The following is a 24,701-nucleotide window of genomic DNA, read 5'->3' on the forward strand; positions in this document are numbered from 1 at the left end:
AGAGCCCAAGGAAGAGTCCTCTCCCACCAGGCTGAGATCCAGACTTCACCTGAAAGCGCATGGCAGAGAAGTCGCTGACTGCCTCACCAGTGGGACTTCCTGGAAATTTGCCCTCTGGGGTGTCATGCTAATCATGGAGCACTGCTGGAACCAAGGTTGTAGGAAGTGTTCTCTACAGGAACCCAGTGCTGGAGAGAGCCTTGCCAGTACAGGGATCAAGCACTGTATAAAGTCATACCATTGTGCAGTCAAGAGCTAGATGTATAATCAGGGAGAGTCCAGTACTGGAGAAAGCAGCACCAAGAATCAAGCACTGTTGCCGTTAGAGAAAGTGCACTCGGTAAGAGCAGAGTGCTGGAGAAAACCAGACTGCTACCAAAGTCAAGTGTTGGAGGAAGCTTGCTCTGCTGGAGATCAGTGCTAGAGAAAGCCTCGTGAGGTGCAAAAGAAGTCTGAAGTGTCAGGAGTCCACTCACTGCAAAGTCAGCTTGTGGTTTGGGGTCTGTGGTGACCACGTGGGGGAAGAGAGGGTGCGGCAAGGTGGTTGCAAGTTGGGGGCTGCGAGCTCCTCAAAGGACTCCTCACTCTCACACACATCTAAGGCAGGGAACCACTGGATGTGCCCCTGCAAAACTGTGCAGCAAGCGCAAGAAAAATAGCAAACCTCAACAGGACCAGAGCCAGGAAAAGCATCCCCCTCCTCTATCAATGTCCCTCTAGCGCCCTCTACTGACAAAGTTTAACTGCCAGGAGAAATGCATAAATAGTCCAGTCCGGTATCTCAGAGCAGATACTAGAGCCTGAATTTGGAGCTGAGAGGCAATAAATTGAAAACTGTCATAGTGGCAGAATCCCCACACAGGGTCTCTCACCCACAGACTGGGGACCAATATGGCAAGGAGGGCTAAGTGAAAGTCCCACTTCCTACAAAGACAGCAAACTAGTAAAAATACCACAACCCTGGGAGAAGTGCAGAGATTCATGCCAAAGAATTGAAAGAAGCAGGGGTAGTGAGACCTATCACATACCCATTTAACCCGCCAGTCTGGCCTGTGCAGGAGTCAGATGGAAAATGACGGTGGACCTTCATGAACTTAATCAGGTGACACTTCCAATTGCAGCTGCTGTCCCAAATTTAGTACCTTTCCCCTGGTATTTGGTATGCAGCTATCAACTTGATTTTTCTTCCATACGAGTATGCAAGGTCCACCAGAGCGGTTTCCTTTTTAGCTGGCAAGGCCACCATGTAACTTCAGGTAGCCTCAGGGCTCTGTCAGTTCCGTTCTGCCGTAATAGAGTCTGCAAAGATCTTAATCATTAACATCCCACAAAACACCACACTGGTCCACTATATTGACATTACCGGATCTGATGAGCAGCAAGTAACAAGTACTAATAAGACATACGCAAACTAGAAAGTGGGAGATAAGCCCCACTAAAGATTCAGTGAAGTTTCTGGAGATGCAGTGGCCTAGAGTATGAAAAGGTATCTCCTCCAAGGTGAAAGACAAGTTGCTCCTCATACAACCTACTCCCCCTAAAAGAGGCCCAGTGCTTGGTAGGCCTATTTGGATTTTGGAGGCAGTGTATCTCATCAATAGAGTCACCTAGGAGGTGCCAGTTTTGAGTCGGGACAAGAGCAAGAGAAGGCTCTGTGACATGTTCAGGCTGCATTACATCTGCCCTATCTCTTGGTATTTATGATCCCCCAGAGCCAGTGATACTCCAGCAAGCACCAAAAGCAGAATCAAAGCACAGACTCATAGGAGTTTTGATAAGTGTAGGCTCTTTTCTATAGATAACTATTCTGCTTTTCAGCAACAGTCTCTGGCTTGCTATTGGGACTTGGTAGGAACTGAACACCTAACAAGATGACATCAGGTGACCATGCAACCTGAGCTTCTCATCATGAATGGGGTGTTGTCTGACCAACCCAACCACGAGGTTGGGTGTGCACAGCAGCAATCTATCATCACTTGATATAAGAGACTAGACTTGGAAAGGTCCAGAAGGTGTGAGCCATTTACAGGACCAGCTGGCTCCTGTTGCATGGTCTTCTCTCCATCAATCTCTGGCTATGACTTTCTGGGGTGTCCCTTACGCCCAGCTGACTGATGAAGACTCAAGCCTGTTTACAAATGAGTCTGGCTGATAGGCCGTTATGACCTGACAGTGGACAGCTACAGCCCCCGCTCCCCAGCTGGGTGAACCTGGAGGACAGTGGTGAAGAAAAATCCTCACAGTGGACAGAACTTCGAGCAGTGCATTTTGGCTGTTGACTATGTCCAGCATGAGAAATGGCCAGAAGTATGGACCTATGCTAATTCATGTGTCAGATAGGATTTCCTTCCTTTTCAAGGCTGAATAATATTCCATTGCATGTATATACCACATTTTGTTTATCCATTCATCTGTTGTTTCTATCCCTTGACTATTGTGAATAATGCTGCTATAAACATGGGTGTTCAAATATTTTTTTTGAGACTCTGCTTTCAATTCTTTTCGATATATACCCAGTAGCAGTGGAATTGCTGGATCTTTTTTGAGGGCCCACCGTACTATTTTCCATAGCAGCTGCACCATTTTACATTTCCACCAACAGTGAACAAGGGTTTCAATTTCTCCACATCCTCACCAACGTTTATTTTCTGTTTTTTTTTAATAGTAGCCATCCTAATGTGTGAGGTGGCATCTCGTGGTTTTGATTTGCATTTTCCTAATAATAAGTGATGTTGAGCATCTTTTCATATGCTTGCTGGTCAGTTTGTGTATGTTCTTTTGAGAAGTGTCTTTTCAAGTTCTTTTCCATTTTTCAGTCAGGTTGTTTGTTTTATTGTTTTTATATTGTGGGAGTTCTTTAGATAGCCTGAATGTTAATCGCTTATCATAGAATCCAGGGATCTTTTTGATGAGACCTGTAGATCGGTATTTTTTAAAGCTCCTTCGCGTGTCATCTCTTAGGAAATGAGACAGTGTGTTTAAGTTAGTCCTCCTCAGGACAAATGGGTATATCATCCTATAGGAATAGAGCGTTGAAATTTCCTACCTGGTTACTATATGTATCCATCAGTGCTGTCCAGTCATGGTAACCCTGTTCTTCCAGGGTCACTGGACTCACAGTTCCCTGGGTCTATTCTTTCCTCCTTGCACAGATAGAAATGAGTTCATATTTATGCCTTATAAATAGAGGAAGAATAGAAGAAACAAAATTTCCATATATTAAAACTCTACTTATAAAAAGCATCAAAATTATACATATCTATTCTCATCACCTTTCTTTATCTAAGAAAGGTAGTACAACTACCTTTTTGAAGACTTGATATTAACTATACTTTTGGGTAGCTTAGGGTCTCACAGCCTGTCCCAGATATTTCCCTTAAGCATAACGATCGTCATATTTTTTAGGGTGCTCAAATCATTACAGCTTGGACAATGGCAGTCCATTTACTTAGCGTCTTTCTCTTTGTAACACTACCCCTGACATCCTTGAAAATATCCTTGCTTTCTGGCCTCAACAGGATGCTTGCAGACCCATCCTGATTTTTCTTGTATCAAGAAATGGAATCCACTACCCTCCTAGGACTCCTGGTTATTTTAATGGTAAATAATATGACATCAACATCTGGGCATTAGGGGTATACATGAGAGTTAGTAGCGGGGTACTGGACCTCACCTGGTAGAAAGAAGTGTTCTTTTAGGTACAGGTTTTTTGTTTTGTTTTGTTTTGTTTTTTGTTTTTGTTTTTTGCTGTGCGGGGCAGCTTGTAGGATCTTAATTCCCCAACCAAGGACTAACCGGGGCCTTCGGCAGTGAAAGTGTGGACTGCTAGTCACTGGACCGCCAGGGAAGTCCCCATTACAGGTTTATATTGATCTTTCCAATTTAACATATCGCTGCTGTGCCCTGCCTTCCTGACAGTCTGTAGCTACCATGATGTTGCCCTTACTATTATCCCCACCTGATAGCTGAACAAACTGAGACTTTGTAAGAGGTTATGTAACTTGCCTGAAATCACACTGCAAATAAGTGTAGAGCTGCCCAGCTCTATCAAATTTCAGAAACTGAGCTCCCACAGGGCCCAGCTTCCACCTCTGCCCACTGTCAGAAATACATCGTTTACAAAGACTTTCCACCAAGTTGCCCCATTTAGAACTCCCAAGGCAGGGTCTTCCTAGTAGTCTTGGCTGGGGTGAGGAGAAGAGAAAACACTACAGCTTCTTCTTTCTTCACTGCAGGATTCAGGAGTGAGGATGACCAGGAGAGCCCTCCATGAGAAAGGCCTGAAAACAGAGCCCCTCAGGCGGCTCCTTCCCAGGAGGGGCCTCCGGACAAACGCCCGGCCCAGTTCTGCAGTGCCTCAGGACCCCAGAGCTCCCGTGGGAGGAAGCAAGGCCCCGAGGGCACCGAGGACGACCCCCCAGGGGAAGGGGAGGTGAGCCGACTCCCCAGGCAAGGCGAGGCCCTTAGGCTTCCCTTGGCCGCCCCAAGATCCAGCCACCCACCCGTGCCCCCCAAGGGTGCAGAGAGCTTCCCAGCTCCACAGCCACCGCAGGATCATCGGGGGCGAGCGGCCCCAGCCTGACCCGAACCTAAGGCCATAGCACCCATCTGGTTCGCCCCCGACACCCGCTCAAAGCGGGCTCGATGACACCCCAAATGTGGGAAGGTCTTCGGGCACAATCGGACCACATCGAGCACCTGAGGACGCATCGCAGCCAGAGGGTCCGGAGTGCTGGGTGCGCGCCCGGCCTCCACCCGGGGAGGGGCTGCAGGGGAAGTGCCCGGGCCTCCGCCAGCCTCCGGCCGAGGCCCAGGGAAGCAGCACAAGTGCAGAGACCCTGCGTCACACGCCCATCTCCCCACCCCTCCCTACTGCCTCCCCGAAGGCCCACGGATGCCCCGCTTGCGGGTGGGTTCCGTTGATCCCTGGAGGACCTGCAGCAAGACCTCCCAGCGAGGCCAGCCTCGCCAGTTCCCCGGGAGCCCACGGGGCCAGAGGCCTTCCCTCCCAGGCGCCCGCCTCGCCCACGTGGGGATGCGGAAGGTGGCCTAGGCTGGCTGGCGGGGAGCTCACGAAGCTTCTGGCACAACCCTGAGCCGCCCCCAACAGACCCCACCTGGAGAAGGCCCGGGGCGAGTGAGCCCTTTGAGCGGTTCCAATGGCCATCACCGAGTTCTTGCTTGCCCACTCCACTGCTGGGCCCGTTGTACTACGAAATAATCATGTCTCCCATTGGTTGAGGGCTTACTCCGTGCCAGACTCTGTGATTTATGGGAATGACCTCATTCAATCCTCACCACATTCCTGTGCCATTGGGGTTCTCATTATCAGCATTTTACAGAAGGAGAAACTAAGTCTCAGAGAGGTTAACGGACCGGCCCAAAGTCACGCAGCCAGTATGTGGCAGAACCAGCATTCAGACCCAGGTCTGCCTGCCTGACTCCACAGCCTGCCGCACGGCACTGCTTCTCCTGCCGGTACACGAGTGAAGGGTGCAGGTTTGACAGGACATCTGCTTATGAAGCATTCATTTTTCTCGTGGTAATTACATAAAACACTTTTTATACTAAAGTGAGCAGATACTCCCAGGAATGAAAGTGAATATTTGTGCCAAGATTGAAATGCAACTTGAGACGTCAGAGATATTCCATGCCAAGGTCAAGGCTTCGGGCTCAGCCCCTGACTCCCTGAACTGACCTCTTCTCAGACCTCTGCCTTTGGAGGGATGTTGACCAGGGAAGCTCTGCTGCAGGGCCAGCTTCTGTGTGGAACCTTCCTGGAAGCCAAGAAAGGTGGCCTCTCCCCAGTTTGCCATCCCACTGAATTGCTTAGGAAGGTCATCGAGTTTCTCTGGGCTAAGGTTTCTAAATTCCCAACACATATCAATCTAGGATTGGGGATTGAAAAATTGGAATTCTTAGGAATTCCTGAAGTCATGTTATTCTGTATTTTTCATAACTTTCTATATTTTTTTAATAAATAAGAAATAAACGTTTAGTAGTAGTTACAAAGAACTGTAGGCTATAGCAAATATTCAAAACCAGGAAAATACCAGAGAACATTACTGGGTAGTATTTGGATAACGAAATGTTTAAACCTTCAACAAGATCAACTACACTACACAGAACCATGTGTTGAAATTGCCAATTTAAGGACTTGTTTCTAAAACTTCTTACTTCTCAGAACATCATTCATAGGATTTGTATAAGCTATACAATACATGTAAACAGGTTAATATTTTAATCTGTGAGAATGACTCACTGTTAACAACAAGTAGGGCCACGAATACCTTTTTTTATTTGTTTGTTTGTGGCGGCTTGTGGGATCCTAGTTCCCCGACCAGGGATCGAACCCAGGCCCTCAGCAGTGAAAGTGTGGGGTCCTAATCACTGGACCGCCAGGGAATTCCCACAAATACGTTTTTTACATGGCAACAGCTACAAAAAAAAAGACTGATTAGTTGTGATCACTTATCTCCTATGTACTTCGGCCCCAAGTTCCAGAAATGTCTACCTTAACCTTGGACTCCGTGTCAGCCGTGCCGTGCTTTTTACTTGACATCAGTGGATTCCTTCAAACCAGGAATTCCTCGATGTTTATTGTTAAGCATTCGTTCTCACAGGAGAATTATAATAGTTTTTCCTGTTTTCCCAATTTCTTTTTTTTTTTTTTTTTTTGCGGTACGCGGGCCTCTCACTGTTGTGGCCCCTCCCGTTGCGGAGCACAGGCTCCGGACGCGCAGGCTCAGCGGCCATGGCTCACGGGCCCAGCCGCTCCGCGGCATGTGGGATCTTCCCGGACCAGGGCACGAACCTGTGTCCCCTGCATCGGCAGGCGGACTCTCAACCACTGCGCCACCAGGGAAGCCCCCAATTTCTTGACTGATTGTTTTTGGGATTCAGAAAAACACAAATTTCAGGACTTCCCTGGTGGTCCCATGGTTGACTCCACAATTCCACTGCAAGGGATGCAGGTTTGATCCCTGGTCAGGGAAGTTTTGCATGCTGCGGGGTGTGGCCAAAAACAAAAACAAAAACACAAATTTCCTGAAAATGGTCGGGAAGGACTTCCTGCATCAAAATACTCTTCTGAGCTGAGTAGGGTTGGCAAGGCAAATATGCTGCAGAAATAATTATCCTGTATAGCATAAAGCCCAGGCACTGAAGTTTCAAGGTTTCAGGAACCTCAGAGTCAGAAGATCCAATTATGGATTCCAGCTCTGCCAGTTCCTGGTTGTGAGACCTTGGGCAAGTCACTTTACCTCTCTGAGCTTCAATCTAATGGATAGAATGATACCTGTGAAATAACATGCTTGCTTTGTGAGGCGGTACTGAAGAAGGGTTAAAAGTGTGGCTTTGGAGTCAGACAGTCGGAGGTTTGAATCCACTGCTTACTACCTCTTTGATCTGGGGCAAGGTCTAACCACTCTGAGCCCCATTTTTTCTCTTCTGTAAAACGGAAAAACTGATTGAACCCATTTCATAGGATTTTGGTGAGTTCAAATGAGATCACCTATAAAAACACTTAACACAGAGCATGGTACATTGTGAATGCTTGATGCGTGTGGACCAGTATAGTTATTACCTGCTGTATCTACTACCTCACAGGGCAGTTGTGAGGATGAAAGGGAGGTTATATTGTGGAAGTGCTTTCTAAGCTGTGAAATGGTCATCCACACACTTCCCTTTCCTTCAGAGATGAGATGGCCAGAAGCTCCTGGCAGACATCAATGGTTTCTCCCAGTAAGGAGCCCAAGAATACCTACCTGTACCCACAGAAGGTAGCTGTGTTGAGGAGGCAGTGTCACCATGGTTACCTGGAAAAGAAGGTTTAGTTGCAATCAGGTAGGCAAACTCCAGCATCATCTGACTGTGGGCACACCTGGGGGAAAGCCAGTTTTCAGAAGGAAGCTTTGGAGAAAGGACAGTATTTAACAGAGCCTTCCCACCATAGGTTTGTTTAATAGGGATCAAATCAAGAGAAGGTGGCGTGTAATAGAAGGTGGTGAGGGGCTGTTTGGCTGTTGTCTGAAGCCCTCTTATTGGCTGAACTTAGGAAACAATTCTATTAGCCGGAACCAGTGCATCCTGCTCCTGTCATGTGTGCACTTATGATGCTCATTCATTCTTAGACTGTGGACAAAACACGAATCAAAGGGCTCTCCAAAGATGATCTTGTGTAATCCTGACAGCAGCCCCATAAAGTAAATACTAGCATTACTCCCGTTCGGTAGCTGAGGGCTTGGAGTCTGGGAAAGTTAAGTCCATCGCCCAAAGTCACATAGCCTATATGTTGTGGGGTCAAGATTCAGACCAAGTCCAAACCCTTAGCCTCCGCCAGCCTTCCTCAACTCACCAGGTGCCAGATGCTGAGCTTGAACAGGGAAGAAGGAAACACAGACATATAGGATTTAGTGCCTCAAGTGGCCTCCTCTCTTGCCTTCTGTAACAACTCTCTCTCCCCATACTATGCCTACTTTTCTGGACACTGTTTCTTTGCTTCCAGGGATTTTTTCTCTGCTTAGCCCTTAAGTCCAGGTTTTCTGGGCCCCATCCTTGGAATCTTTTCTTTTGTACAGGACTGTGAGAGATCTTTATGTCCACAGCTTCAGCTGCCAGTCATCTCACCTATTTTTTATTTTCTAATTATTTTAAAAAAATTCTTTGGCTGCGTCATGCAATTTGTGGGATCTTAGTTCCCCAACCAGGGATCGAACCTGGGCCCTCGGCAGTGAAAGCGCAGAGTCCTAACCACTGGACCGCCAGGGAATTCCCTGTCTCTCCTTCTAATCCAGACTGCCCCTCTGAGCACCAGCTCAATCCAGCCAACTGCCTCCTTGACTTCCCCTCTGACGTTCCAGCCTCCCAACCGAATTCATCCTCTCCCCGTTAACATGCCTCGCCTCCTGAGTTCCCCTTCCTCCTTACCATGGCCTCCTAGTTTCAATACTGGTGTAGTGGTGAGGAACCCTAGAAGTCTTCCTAGATAAAGCCTCTTGAGTCAGTTCTTGGGGCTGGAGAGGGACTGTGGGGTGTGTGCTTTGAGAGCTGCCATGGGTTTGGCGGTGAACTTGGAGGGTAGAATGCATCGTTTAATCAACTGTCTGCTAAGTGCCCGGCAGTGGGCCTGGTCTAATAGCAGGCGTGGAGGACACAATCATGAATGAAACAGACAGGATCCCTGGCTTCAGGGAGCTTTCAGGCCACTAGAGAAGACGGACCTCAAGCAATCCTCCCCAAATGCCAACTCTTACAAACTGTGACAAGTATCATGAAGGAAACGTTCAGGGTGCTATGAAAGAATGTGGTAAATCTATCCTGGGTGGGGGGAGGGGGTCAAAGGCCATTTGGAGAAAGTGACAATTACTATATTCCTGAGAACTGAGTTGAGGGAAGAGAATTCCACATAGAAGCAACCGTAGGTACACGCACAAAGACCCAGAGGTGGACAAGAATGTGGTGTGTTGGGAAAACTGAAAGGCAACTCGTGTCTGTGGCTCTGAGTATGCTGGGGCATGCGGGCAAGACAAGACTGGCCTGGTTGGCTGGGGAAGGTGGCAGGTGCCTTGTGGGCCATGGTAAGGAGCCTGAATTTTTTGGTTTAACTTTTTATTTGGAAATAATTTTGAAGTTACAGAGAAGTACGAAGGGCATCCCTGTGTCCTCTACTCCAAACTCATCTGTTAAACATTACTTGTTCTCCCTCTATATGTCGTATATACATGTGACTTGTATTCTGAACTATTTGAGAATAAGTTGCGTACATCTTGTTCCCTTACCCTTAAATACTTAGAATTTCCTGCCCCAGTGCAGTACAGTTATCCACTTCACTAAATTTAACATTGATGCAATATGGTACCTAATTTACCATTCACTTTGTCAATTGTCTCAATAATATCCTTGATGTAGTATTTTCCCCTCTAGTCCAGAATCCAGGCTAGAAATGATGTATTGCATTAAATTGTCATTTCTCTTTAGTCTCCTTTAATCTGGAATAGTCAGCCTTTGTCTTTTTTTTTTTTTTTGCGGTACGCGGGCCTCTCACTGTTGTGGCCTCTCCCGTTGCGGAGCACAGGCTCCGGACGCGCAGGCTCAGCGGCCATGGCTCACGGGCCCAGCCGCTCCGCGGCATGTGGGATCTTCCCGGACCGGGGCACGAACCCGTGTCCCCTGCATCGGCAGGCGGACTCTCAACCACTGCGCCACCAGGGAAGCCCAGCCTTTGTCTTTTATGACATTGACATGGTAGAAAAATGCCGTCTTCCCCTTTAACAGAACGTTCCTCATTTGAGCTTTGTCTACTGTTTCTTCATCATCGTATATGGGTTAAGAATTGCCGGCCGGAAGACTGCATAAATGTTGTCGTATCCTTCTCAGTGTGACAGCAAGAGGCACACAATGTCTGTCTACTCCTCCTTAGTGATTTTGCCTGATTTCTCCAATCTCTATTTAAAACTTTTCCCTCATAACTGATAAGCCGTCAGGGAGATACATTACAACCATGCAGCTACCCTATTCCATAGATTATTAAACAGATGAGATTGACTATCTCTTCATGGTTCTTGCCTGAATCAGATCAGTCTTTATTACGATGGTTACAAAATGATGACTTCAACTCCAGGACTCCCTCCACTTGACCTTCTTCTGCCTACTTATTTAATATTTATTATTAGTAAGGACTTGGAGATTTATATTATCTTCCAATAGCTTTATAGTTATTAACCTTACTCATTTTGGTGCTCAAATTGCTCCAGATTTGGGCAGTGGGAGCCCCTTAAAACTAGAAGCCTGGTTTTTATCCCCACTTCAGTGGAGTAGCATGATTCTGTTTACACATATGACCACCTTTTATTGTGTGACAGTGTGTCGTAGGGGCACAGACATAGGGAGACCTGATGGGAAGCTCTTGTGTAGTTCAGGAGAGAAACGTGGCTTAGACTGGGGCGTTGACATATTGGATGGAGAGAATGGATGGACGTTGGAGGAACTTTGGTGGTAGAATCGGCAGGACTTAGGGGGTGCAGGTGGGAGGTGAATGTGTGAGAGGTCAGAGAGGGAGAAGTCAGGAGTGACTGAAGTGGCTGCAGGGATGGTGGAGTCGTTTACTGACGTGGGAAAGACAAGCAGAGTGAGGGGGTCGGGTGGGATGGGTATTTTAGACAGTTGAGTTTGAGATGTCTTTGACATCTGAGTGAAGGAGTCAAGGAGACAATTGGATATATTGTTCTGGAGCTGATGAGAGAAGTCCAAACCAAAAGAAAATTTAGGACTGCCACAGATAGATGGTTTCTGAATGCACGGTCCTGGATGAAATGCTGTGAGAGGGAAGTGTAGAGGAGAGAGAGGGATCAGGGAGGGGAATCCTGAGGGAGTTCACTGTTTAGGGGTCTGGAGGTGCGCGGCAGGAGATGGCAATGGATGGGTCTGTGGGGTCAGATCCCATGGAGCCTGGAATGTCAGGCCAAATCCTGAAGGCTCTGGGAAAGCATTGAAGGGTTCTGAGTAGGGAAGTGAGTGACAGGGAATGATTTGAGTTTTAGAAAGATCGTTCTGAGAGCCAAGCGGGGATGATTTGGAAGGTCATGACAGTAGCTAATGCTACGGTTCTTTCTAAAGTAAATCGGTTTCTCTTTTGCCACTGGAGCTTGCTCAGATGGCCACCTGCACCTGAATGCCCTCTCCTTGTCCATCTGGGCACAAAAAAAGATGATCCGAACATCTGCCCCAGCTGCTCTTATCAGTCCCAGGTAATGTGACAGCAAACCCCCATCTCCTTGCCTCATTTTGGCTGGAGGCTTTTTTTTGGGGGGGCGGGGGGTTTGAACCTTTTGAGCCAGGCAAAGTGTAGGTGTGCAGGGGATGGTCTCTGAGGTTTGTGAGAGTCTGTTTAGGGACCGTGATCCTCTGCCCCAGCCTGCTTTGAGTTTAGCGTGGTCTCTGTCCCCCGGGCAACTGCCCATTTAAACCTGTATGTCGTCCCCTCCCCACACCCACACGTGCAGGGGGAGGTGCGTCACGTCTGGAAGAACATCTCAGTGCATCCTCTCCTTAGCAGGGGCGGTGCTGTGCAGGGGACCTGCAGTTCTGCCCAAAGGGTGTCGGCACCTGTTTGGATGGAGACACAAACAACCAAAAGTGGACATAAGAGGCCAGAGGGAGGGGCAGATGCTCTGGAAGCTCAGGAAAGGCAAGATTGTTTCTAGTTGGAGAAATCAGGAAAGGTCCCCTGAGAAGGTGGCATTTGAATCAGGCCTTGAGGGTAGAGGATTATTCAGTGGAAAAGAGGAAATAAAAAAAAATCAAAGTCCTGCGTCCTCATATTTTATTGACATTGTCAACACAGTCGTTATTGGTTGCATAAATATCCTGTTAGGCAGATCCTCCATTGTTAGTTCTCCGACTGTTGGAATAATTCATACCAGGCCTTGTGACATTGGCTTGGGGCTTGGGGCTGGGCACTGGGGACAGAAGCAACTTGGGACCAAATGCAACTCAGGAATCAGTGCTTGAGCCCACCCGCTCATTCTTCCATTCAGCAAGACCCACCACATCCCAGGCCCTGAGGCTACGACGACGATGAGGAGGACATGGTTCCTGTTGTGAAGACCTCACGTCTGCTAGAAAGGGAGTCACAGGTGGAGAGAATTTATTGTAGGGCACGGGTACATGCTGCCGTAGAGGCACAGCGCATTCAAGAAGCGGTGCTGACACAGAGAAAGGGGCTGAAGGGAGCTGAGGCCTTGGGAGCAGATGAGTGTATCAGGCAGAGTGAGACAGCGAGAAGGAGGGGAGGTCTGAGGACACACGTCAGAGGACCAAGCTCACGTGGAACACAGCAACATACTTCTCTGTCCACAGGTTGGAAGGCACATCTCTCCTACTCTTAGGCTTCTGGGCATTCATTTTTTCTGTTTTCTATTTCAAATATTTCCTTTCCCATTTTGGGGGTGGGGGAGTGTTTTATACTCTTTTCCAAAATCTCAACTTGCATGCTTAATTCATTTCTTTTATTTTTCTCTTTTTGACACTAAAAGCATTTAATGCTATTAATTATGCCTCTGCAGATAGCTTTGACTGTATCCTTTTTTAAAAATTATTATTTTCTAAATAGGTTGCTTTTTATCCTTGATTTACTTCTTGTCCTAAGGGTAATTTGAGATGTTATGTTTTTCAATTTCTGAGTGGTGTGTTTTATGTTATTGTTAGTTCTACTGAATTTTGATCCGAGACTGACTTCTAGAATTCCCACTTTTCAAAATTTACCAAGATATTCTCTGTAGCTTAATATTTATTGAATTTTATCACTGTCCATGAAACTTGAAACAAAGGTACACTGTTTTCAGGGTCAAAAATTTATATGTTCATATCTTTTATGTGCTTATTTATTTTTTGATGTTTGGAAAACGTGTTAGAATACTTCCAATAAAACTGTTTCTCATGTTTCTTCTTGTATTATGAAATATTTGATTGCATGGATCTTTGTTGTTACTTAACACATAAGAATTAAACCCCTTCACTGTGAAGTATACCTTTTATTTTTCTTTAATTTTATTTTACTTTTTATTGAAGTATAGTTGATTTACAATGTTGTGGAAGTATACCTTTTAGAGAGTGAGGTTAAGAGCTCACATTCGGGAGTCAAGACAGCCTGGATTCACACCCCAGCTCCACCATCTCTCAGCTTAGATTCCTTATCTGCAAAATGGAGCTAATAATGGTATTTCCAAGTTTGGGTTTTTTAAGCACAAGCTGCCTCTACTCTTTGCTTGGCCCTGCAATTTTTTTTTTAATGATATTTCCCTTGTCCCTTGTATAGTTGTTGGATTAAATGAGATGATGAATAGAAAGCATTTAGAATGCTGCTTGGCACAAGGTAAGTGCTCAATAAAGCCAGAATTCACTGCTACAATCACTGTTACGTTGCCTGGCTGACCATTCCTGGCATTCGAGGCCTCTGTTGTGGAGAAAAGGTCTCTAGGAACCTCTTTCTTTTTCTCCATCCAGTAAACATTTGGTAAACAGAATGCTTCTTCATGCAGAACTTTAGAAGACACTGTGGGGAATTCCTTGGCGGTCCAGTGGTTATGACTCCGCGCTTTCACTGCCAAGGGGCAAGTATTCAATCCCTGGTGGGGGAAACTAAGATCCTGCAAAAAAAAGCTGACAACTTCCCAGCATGCAAATGCAGTGACACACTTTGGCTTTGATGGTGGGATCACTGGGTGAGTGTCAGTGGCCTGCTGCCACTAATGTGGGGGTGGGGAGGGCAGGTAGGACGGGAGAAGAGGGGGAGGACCCAGCTTTCCCTGGATATTGTATTGAACACTACTGTCCAGCCCTCAGAGCCTCACATCCTTTCCACCAGTGCTGCGAGCCGGAACGCTGTAGGATTCCTGTCAATAGCTTCCACCTGCAACCTTCAGATGCTTGCCCTCAATGCTGGAGCCACTTTCCCCATGGGAACCTGCATGTCACCATGCCCTCCCTCCCCCAAGGGGGCTTATAGCCAAAGACTGGTGTGAAGTACAAAAGCCCAGCTCCTTGGCCTGAAGTAGGACAAACTCTAAGGTGCTATTTATATCCCAGAGCTGCTAACACACTTGCTAACCTGCCTACCTCACTCCCTTACTGGTTTTTCCTGGGAACACTTCCTTAATACATCACTTGTACTTTATTTATTTATTTATGTTGGCTGCGTTGGGTCTTCATTGCTGTGCGTGGGCTTTCTCTCGTTGCAGCGAGTGGGGGCCACTCTTCATTGCAGTGCGTGGGCTTCTCACTGTCGTGGCTTCTCTTGTTGCGGAGCATGGGCTCTAGGCACGGGCTTCAGTAGTTGCGGCACGTGGGTTCAGTAGTTGCGGCACACGGGCTCTAGGTGTGCGGGCTTCAGTAGTTGTGGAGCAAGGGCTCAGTAGTTGTGGCTCGCGGGCTCTAGAGCACAGGCTCAGTAGTTGTGGCACACGGGCTTAGTTGCTCCACAGCCTGTGGGATCTTCCCGGACCAGGGCTAGAACCCATGTCCCCTGAATTGGCAGGCAGATTCTTAACCACTGCGCCACCAGGGAAGTGGTTAAGAGGTGTTTTTTTTTTTTTTTTTTTTTAGGAGTTTTAAATTTCAGTTATTGTACCTTTAATTTTTAAAAGTTCTATTTGATTCTTTTCAAGTCTGCTTGGTCATTTGGTGGCGTTATTATTTCCTGCTCCTTGGCAGGTATTTTAAGTCTATGTTTTATTTCTTTAAACATAATAATCAGAGGTATTTTATAATTTGGGTGTGATAATTCCAATATAGGAAATGTTTGCAGGTTGGTTTCTTCTTTTGGTTATTTCTCTGTATCCCTGGATATTTCTATCAGTATATTCTCCTTGAACACTGATTTGGGGGAATTTGTATTTGCTTCTGCCAGTGCCCAAACACAGGCCATCGACAGCCAATTTAAATTTATAGCTTGATGTTTTTGCTTTTGACCACACAAGTGAGGTGATTTGGAGCTACATATCCACCCTAGGGCTGGCTCGTCATCACAACTTCTCAGAAGTAAGTTTCTTCTCCCAGCTCCTGGTTTACTCCTGTTCGATCACGGCCGGGGGTGTCTCTCAGTAAGCACTGGGCAGACGCAGGGCTTGAATTTCTGTTCTGTGAAGCCTACTAAAGTTCATCTAGTTTGGCAAATGCTTTCAGGGTAAAAGCAGTTTGTGTTCAAGTTCCTCTGTGGGTTCACACTTTCAGCTAAATTTTAGTCTGATGATTCCTTCTTTGTTCTTCAGTACTTTTAAGAAAATTTATTATTATTATTATTCCACATCTTTATTGTTTTCAGTGAATAGATTGCTCTGAATAGCCGGCCACATTTACCAGAAAGCGTTCTATGCTTTCAAGCTTCAAAAAATATTATTTATCTCTTATCTTCTCTCATTTCCTCTCTAGTTCTCTTTGTCTTGTGTACTTCAAGCTGTTTAAAAGGTCTTTACTTTCATTTTAAAGGAGTTTTAAGAAAAGTCAGAGATAAAGTGCTTACAGACCACCATATTTAACCAGAAGTCTCCCATCAACGTCATTGTTATATCATTTTTACAAATAAAATAATAAAATTCTAGAGGCTGGACAGGATGCTTCTCTCTGGTCCTGTCACCTGATGGCTAAATTTCAACTTGGGGGAAGGAAATAGTTGTTCCACAAGATGAGCCCTTTACTAGAGAGTAGATACCCTTCCCTCCCTCTGTTTTATCAGCCTCAGTCTTCCTTGCTGGACTGACTGCACACACCACTGCTCGCACCACTCCTTCCCCCGCCCCTCACCATAATCAAGGTTTGGGGGAATAAAGATTGCCTCCGTGGTTTAGACTGAAAAGATTTCCCAAGTGATTCTGATATGACCTCATCATTAATTAGAGAATCACTGGGCTAGCTTACATAGGTGAGAGGAAGCTTTCTTGACTCTCAGCTAAGTTAACTGAACCCTGTTATGTGCTCTGGTCACCCCTGTGTTTCTCTGATTGAAAAACTCCACCTGTAACTATTGATTTTCCCAAGACCCCAAGTCTGGTCCACCCCCGGCCTTTTCTATGTCAATTGATGGTGATTCCTTCCATTGTTGAGGCCACAATCCTTAGAGTGATTCTTCATTCCTGTCTTTATCTCATACCACATTTCCAATTTTGGGGGAAACCTTTTGGGCTCTACCTTCAAAATATATCCAGAATCTGACCACTTTTCACCACTTACACCACCACCACCCTGGTCCAAACTACCCTCATCTCTTAAACACTAGCATGTTTTAAAAAATTTAAACCAAGCTGCTTTTATTTTAATGTCTATTTATTTATTTATTTATTTGGCTGCACAGGGTCTTAGTTGAAGCATGCAGGATCTTTAGTTGTGGCATGCAGGATCTAGTTCCCTGACCAGGGATGGAACCTAGCCCCCTGCATTGGGAGCATGGAGTCTTAACCACTGGACCACCAGGGAAGTCCCTTATTTTATTTTTGGCCATGCCGCTCAGCTCACGGGAACTTATTTCCCCGACCAGGGATGAACCTGGGCCCTTGGCAGCCCGAGGAGTGTGGAGTCCTAACCACTGGACCACCAGGGAATTCCCTAACATGCATTATTGCAATTACCTTTTAGCAGACTTCCTTGCTTCCATCCTTGCATCTTCGATTGATTACCAACACAGCAGCCAGAAGGGTTATTTTAAATATGTCACATAATGTCACTCTTCTGCCAGAACCCTGCAATGGCTCCCTATTTCAAAGCAAAAGCCAAGCATACAAGACCCTGTAAGATCTGTACTCCCTGTCCCCTCAATCGTTTCCCACCACTCTCCCTTCACTCACACGCTCCAGCCACAGTTTTCTCCTCGCCGTTTTTCAGTAATACCAGTCAGATGTTCCCTCTTGCCTTGGATACTCTCCCAGATAGCCCACTGGCAAACAGTCCTGCCTCCTTCAGTTCTTTGTTCCGATCTCACTTTTGCACTGGTGTCCAACCTGGCCACCTCGTTAATGATGCAACCTGCTCCATCTTACCTTGCTCTACTTTTTGGTTTTTTTTTTTTTGGGGGGGGGTGTTATTCATCTTTTTATTGTTAAATTGTAAGAGTTCATTATTTATTACGACTCCAAGTCCCTTCAGATATATGAGTTCCAAATATTTTCTCCCATTCTGTAAGTTGTCTTTTTTTTTTTTTTAATTTTTTTTTGGCTGTGCAGCACGTGGGATCTTAGTTCCCCGACCAGGGATCAAACCCGCACCCTCTGTGCTGGCAGCGCGGAGTCTTAACCACTAGACCGCCAGGGAAGTCCCCCCCTTGCTCTACTTTTTTTTTTTCCCCACAGCCTTGTCCCATCTTCTAACACACTACGTAAGGTATGATCTCCCCTCATTAGAATACAACCTCCAAGAAGGCAATAATCAGGTTTGCTCACTGAGCCCAAGCACCTAGACCAGTGTCTGGCACCCAGCAGGCGCTCAATAAATGTTCAATTTAAACATTAAATGCTTGTATTCCTCGCAATACTACTACCACCGAGAAGTATAACTAACAATATCGGGTGGTTTTTGATCTCCCACTACCTTCGCCCACACCTAGGAGAGCAGCTACTTCGAATTGGAAACACGGAACTTTCAGTTCACCAAAGCTCCTTCTCCGCTCAGCCTCTCGAAAGTGTATGTCTCAGGCTCACGGTTTCCAACCTGGGCGAGGTCCCACTCCCCAGCCCCAGGGTCACGCCAGTGATTGTACCCGACTCATCCAACCAACCAATCAAAAATCGCCGTCCTTTTTTTTCTCTTGCCCCAGTAAAAGACTTCACTTTCCGATTGGTTGTGCCAAGAGGGGCGGGACGAAGCAATTTTGGCTAGGGGCGGTTTTACTCTAGGTCGGTTGCCTAGGTCACCGCCCGGCTTTCCGGAAGCTGAGAAAAATGGGCGGAGCGAGGACACCCCGCCCTTATTCACGATCTGGCTTGGTATTGGTTCGCAGCTTGCGGGCCACGCCCCCAACCCGGACTCGCGCCGCGCCCCAAGCGGTCCGCTGCTCCGGGCCGGGTTACGAGGAGATCCTGAAGGCTCCTCCCAGGGAAGGGGACCTCAAAGGCCAGGACACCTGAGCCCCGCCCCGAGTAATCGCCCCGGCCCCAAGTAGAGGTGCCTCTGCAGGAACCCCTAAGATCACATTCATTCATGCTACAGTGCGAGACCGTAGGTCTGGATCCAGGTCCAGTAAATTCCGAGAAACCTGGCCGGGGCCGGCACCTCTTCTAAACCGCTGTTAAAAGAGGTTTTGGATTCTAGATCACCTCCAAGGAGCCTTCCCCGACTGACAGGCCCTATTCTTCATGGAAGTCTCTGGGCTCCGGCTTCCTCAAGTGTAAATGAATAGTGCCCCGCTATGGCACTCACTTGCTGTTTGGCCTTAGACAAGTTATATCCTATTTCTAGGCCTGTTTCCTCATCTTGGCGTGAAGGGACTGGACTAGATGTTCCCCGGGGTTCCTTCCAGTATTCCTCCCTAGCTATGAAACAGCCCAGGTAACATGTATAAAAGTTCTTCATAAATATTTGACCCGTTATATAAATTGTAAGCAATTTACATCGCTATCTTCTCATCCTCCTTACTTTCTGTACCCAGCAGTTCCAGGAACGGAGGAAGAGTCTAGGGTGGCACCTAAAAATGAAATACGGACTGTCAACAGATACGGAAAAGGCTGACTGCCTGCCGCTCAGGAGATGATGCTGGAGAGGAGGTGGGATAATCTTTAACCCCCTCATTTTACGGAAGAAAAAACTTTGAGAAGAGCTGAGTCAGGCTGCTAATGGGAAGAACCAGGTTTCCTGACTTGACTCCATGATTGGTCCCTTTATACTTTACAGTGCTGGCAAAGAGAAGGCATAACTGTGTTAAAACAGGTTAAAAAAATTGTTCACAGAAATAAAAGCAGACAATGTAATCTGGAGCACTTCCCACTTTCATTTACTTAGGATTCCTCTCCTCCTGACATTTGGGGTGACTAACAAAGAAGAAACAGAGCAATAAAAAATAAAACAGAAGCAAGTTATTTCCCTCTTCTGCTTTTCCTCTGTCCCCTTTGTCTCCTTGGAAGAGCTTCTCAACTTCTAATGTTCCAAACCCACCTTTGTAAGACTCTTCAGTGGTCACCCACCCACCTTCCAAAAAAAAAGGAAAAAAAAAAAGCCAACTAAAACCAAAACCAAAGTGGGCCATTTATACAAAATGTCCAGCCTAGGCAAATCTACAGAGACAGAAAGTACATTAGTGGTTGCCTAGAGTGGAGGGGGTGGGAGGTGGGAGGGGTGGGAGTGAAAGGGCAGGGGGGAGATTGGGAAGGGGGCGGACAAGAAGTGACTCCCGATAGATAGGATGTTTATTTGGGGAGTGATGAAAATGTTCTAAAATTATGGTGATGGTTGCACAACTCTGTGATTAGACTAAAATTCACAGAATTGTCCACTTTAAGTGAAGTATACAGTATGTGAATTCTACCTCAATTAAAGCTGTTATAACAAAAGAGGCATACCAAAATGCAAAACCAAAACCAACCAACATGTGCCTTTGCTTCTTCCCTAGGTTCTGCGTGTTTAATCCTCTCACTCTTAGGGGATCTGGGCCATCTGGCCCTGCAGATGTTTCCTGAATCTCCAAATGTGTCACCTCCAGGGTTGCCTGCCTCCTGCTCTTGCCACCCCTTCACATTCTGCAAGGCTCCATGTAATAGAAGGAAGCATGCTAGTTCCCCTGACCGCCTGCTCACCCCCTCCTCTGCCACCTCATTTCTTGGCCACTCTGGATGGCGCTGGGATAAAGAAAGGAAGGACAGACAAGGCAGAATAGAGGTGAGTCTTGCAGGAGATTGGAGAAGTAAGAAACGATCTAGGGCAAAATGAGAAGAAACGAAAGGGAATGTTGGGAAGGAAAAGAATCAACTTCACTTTTTGTGTTTTCTTTTCCCCCTCCTGGAATACTTCAAGGATAGCAGATAGCACCTGAGTCACTTTCCTTGGTCTAGGTTGTCTTCTTTCTAGAGTTCTGAAGGGAGCAGCAGACAGGCAGCTGTTACACATCTGCTTCCTGTCAGTCTTTCACATGAAAGCTCATCTTCTTAGAGAATTCCCCGCCCAGCCTCCCTCTCCAAAACTGCAACAACTTCCCTGACCCTGATACTTCCTAGCCCCCTTCCCACTTTGTTATTTTGTTTTTCTGTCTTCCTTAGAATTTAACCTCTGTGAGGGCAGGACTTTTTTTTTTTTTACCTGTTTGAGTCCCTGGGTCTGGCCCAATGTCCTCCTCAGTCTCAGATTTTTTTTTTTCTTTTAAAAAATTGAGCTAAGGGACTTCCCTGGCAGTCCAGTGGTTAAGACTCCATGCTTCCAATGCAGGGGGCACGGGTTCAATCCCTGGTTGGGGAACTAAGATCCCACATGCCGTGGTGCAGCCAAAAAAAAAGAAGAAAAAGAAGAAAGAAAAAAAATTGAGTTAAAATACACACAACATAAAATTTACCATCTTAACCATTCTGAAATGTGCAGTTCTTTGGTATTAAATAGAGCCTCAGATGTTTGGAAGGAGCACAGTGCTAAGCTCAGAAGCCCTGCAATCAACGCACGTGGACTTAGCTCCTGGCCAGCCTGTTACTATGTGGCCTTAGGTGAGTTACTCAGGCATTAGAGCCTCGGCCTTCTCTCTGTGAAGAGGAGATACTCACAGTATTGACGCCATGGCCCTGGAGAGGCCGGAAGGCCATGGGTGTGAAGCATGGGGCAGTGCTTGGCTCAGAGGGAGCCTCAGTACACGTGAACCATTGTTGTTATTCTAGAGCTTGGAATTCAGAATCAGAATCAGGTTGGGTTTCACTCACAAGGTCACATGGATACAGCTCGGTCCTAGATGTAGCTTTAGCTGAATCCTGAGCAGAGCCTCCAGGTTGAGGGGTCTGTGAAGTGCTCCTGGCTTTCAGGACTGAGTAAGCCTCTGCCCTCTCTTCTCTGGGGCTGACTCTCCCTTCCTCTGGGGCCTGGGGGAGCAGGGGTTGCTGCTTCCAGCCATGGGATTGGACTGAAACTCGGTTATTTATTGCTTGTCTGGGGCACCTCCTTACGGCACCTATTTCCTTAGCCATTACCACGTGTCTGCTATGTGCCGGGCACTGTAATGGTTGCTAGGGCAGTGCAAAGATAGATCCAATTTGGACCCCATCCTCGAAGATCTTACAGTTCAACCAGGAGGATAAGACATGTGTGACTGCGCCATTTATCAGTTGATAATTATTTACTGACTGCCTACCATGTGCAAGATGCTGTATAAGACACTGATTCAGGCACGGCCATAGAAATCCAGGGGAGGGAGAAATGATGGTGGTTTAGTCATACTCATCTAACCTAGTGCCTGGCTTCCAGAAATGCTGATGAGACGGATGGGGTTGGTTGGATGTTTGGTTGTCAGGGAAGGTTTCACAGAATAGGAGAACAGGCGGAGGACACTGCTGAATAGAATCTACTCACTGGAGAAGATACTGCAAAGATATGGTCCTCCGGTTCATCTGAGAGGTTGTGAGGCAATCTAGCTGGATGTGAGGGTTCCTGTAGAGCAAGTGGAAAATTCAAATGGAGATGGGGTCCAAGAAAGAAAAGGAAAAGCACGAAGGATGCTGGGAGCTTACTCTCTCTGTTGTCTTTACACAAAGGTCCCTCTGGGTTTACTTTCCATTTGAGTCCTTTTGACAGAAACCCAGGAGCCAAAACCTACTTCTCTATTCTAGGAAAAACATCAGTGCAAGCACAACAGCTGATCCTCAGGCTCAGAGACAGGGAGGATTCCGGAGTGGACGGGACTAGGGTGAACTGGGAAACACAGCCCTATCTAAAAGGGGGCAGCCACTGCTCGGTTCAAACTAAATGTTGGAGGCAAGAACCTGGGCCTACTGTTTCCAGCTCTTTTGATGGATCGAAAGCTGGAAACCTGTTTGGTTTTTTCTTTAATGGAATCTCCCAATGTTAAATATCAACTCAAATTTTGTTAATTTTATTTCGTTTTTGGCCGTGCCACACGGCACATGGGATCCTAGTTCCCCGGCCAGGGATGGAACCTGTGCCCCCTGCATTGGAAGCACGGAGTCTTAACTACTGGACCGCCAGGGAAGTCCCAACTTGAATTTTGAAAAGAAACTCTGCGACCATTGAAACACATTTTCCAACTGTAGCTATCAGTCCATAACCTCTATTTAGGGAACCAAGAGAGATCAGGTTAGAAAGATGGGCTGAAGTGAAGTTTCAGATGGCCTTGAATGCCATGCTTAGAGAGGTCTGACTTGAGCCTATAGACAACTTCAGTTTAATAGACTAAAAGGGTTGTTTGAACAGGGGAGTGGCTTGATGCAAGGGTTTGGGAGCAACTGGAGTAAAGTGGGGAGGTGTGGCATATGAAGTAACAGGGGAAGCAGTCAGGATTGAAGGTTACTGCAACAACGCAGGTTTGCAACAATGAAAGCTGAAAGATGGTGGCAGTGGGACTGGAAAGATAGGTTGGGGGAAAAAAAAAAGACAAAGACTAACAAGATGATCAGGAAAAGATGGGGGAAGCAGAGGGGGTGGCAGGAGAAAAGATAACTGGGAGTTCCAACTCCACTCAGAATGAACCAGCTCTCTTGCAAAGAGAAAAGGCCAACCAGCTTGGTTTCAGGCCTGCTGAGTCGAAAGAAGTTAGCCTGATGCTAACCCACCACCCGAATGCTGAGCCGGTAATGAGTCCGCGGGCCAGAGCACCGCGGCGCGGTCCTGGCTCCGCTCCTGGCCCCCTGAGGGCCTGGGACAAGCCCGTTTATAAATTGACTTTATAAATCAGTCGCCTACAAAATGGGGGTGAGGCCGCCGGCTTCTCAGGGCGGTTGTGGGCGTTAAGCAGGAGGCGGACGGGGCCGCACTTGGGAGCGGGGAGGAACGAGCGAGCGCATTCTTACCCCGGGCTCTGGAACGTTCGAGGTCTCGGGGAGGGGCCGGCGGGGGCCCCGGCGGGCGACCGGGCTGCTGGCCCTTCCAGGAGAAACGGCCGCCCGCCCCGCGCCTCCCCGGACCAGCCTGCGGCGGAGAGACCACAAGTCTCCGGGGCGGCCAAGTTCAGGGGCACCACCCCCCACTCCCCGCACCCCGGCGGGCCCCTGGTCTGCGCGGGCCGGCCCTCCGTTCCCCAGCTCAGTCCCCCCTTTCTGGAGCCCTGCCCCTCCTCCCGTCCCCATCTCATCCTCCCCGCGGGGAGGCCCAGGCCAAGGCGGGGTCCGAGCGCCGCAGCCCGCAGCCAGCCCGCCCGATTCCCGAGTCCCGACACAGCCGGAAGCGCATTTTCCTCCCGCCCCCAGCGCGGCCTCTCTAGGAACCCGGGGTGCGGGCTTCTCAGTGGGAATAACCCCTTCGGCCCCGGCAAGTGAAATCGGCTTCTGGAGGAATGGGTACACTTGCTCCCTGAGAAGGGCTGAGTTGCCTGGTGCTCACTCTGGGGGACGTTTTGATGATTCTGGTGCCTAGATCAGGAGGGCGAAGCCCAACTGCCTCGGTTTCTATCCCAGCTCGGCTAAGGTCATTTCACCTCTCTGAGCCTTGGCTTTCTTATCTGCAAACATAACCAAGCTAGCTCAAAGGCTTGCTGTAAGGATTCAATGAATTAATACATGTAAGCACTTAAAAGTGTGCTTGACACATAATAAGTGCTCGATAAATGCTAGCCAACGTCATTATTATTACTGTTATTACTGCTGTCTTTTTAAAAAGGTCTGTCGGTAGAGGGTCAGTTTTGTGACACAAGAATAAGGAACACGGTAGAGACAATAGTAAGGGCTGCTATTGATTGAGGACCTTCTTGCTAGGTTACTTACAGACCTTATCTCTATGGCCTTAGGGCAATTCTGTGAAGAGAGTATTATTCTTTGTCCCATTTTATAGGTAACTGAGTGTATGTCAGAGTCTGATTTGAACTCAGATCCCTCTGATTCCAGGGCACATGCTCTTCTCCTCCACACTGCGTCTCTGATATTGAAAACCTTTTCTGGGAATTCCAAACTAAAGCATCAAAACAAACATGGATGTCTAGTTAGTCCAGAGCTGAGGAGGCTGTGCAAAATCACCTAATTCCTCCAACGGGACAAAAGTCAATAATGAAGGGTACTTGCCCCAGGATGGACACCATCCTTGCC

At 47.3% G+C, this 24,701-nt stretch overlaps 1 long non-coding RNA gene across 2 annotated transcripts; it reads right to left on the bottom strand.

Moving 5' to 3' along the window:
- Nucleotides 1-19,453: 19,453 nt before the first annotated feature.
- On the bottom strand, nucleotides 19,454-24,031 carry LOC309816295. 2 transcript variants are annotated; one of them, XR_014296000.1, is made up of 4 exons: nucleotides 23,475-24,031; nucleotides 22,021-22,098; nucleotides 20,773-20,928; nucleotides 19,454-19,668 (listed from the first exon to the last, which is right to left on the bottom strand). It is a non-coding gene; the product is annotated as an uncharacterized lncRNA (long non-coding RNA). The 2 variants fall into 2 exon arrangements; XR_014296001.1 differs by lacking the exon at nucleotides 19,454-19,668 and adding an exon at nucleotides 19,685-20,548.
- Nucleotides 24,032-24,701: the final 670 nt, after the last annotated feature.

The sequence above is a fragment of the Mesoplodon mirus genome (assembly GCF_964341445.2).
Source record: "Mesoplodon mirus genome assembly, chromosome: 15".
NCBI classification, from domain to species: Eukaryota; Metazoa; Chordata; class Mammalia; order Artiodactyla; family Ziphiidae; genus Mesoplodon; species Mesoplodon mirus.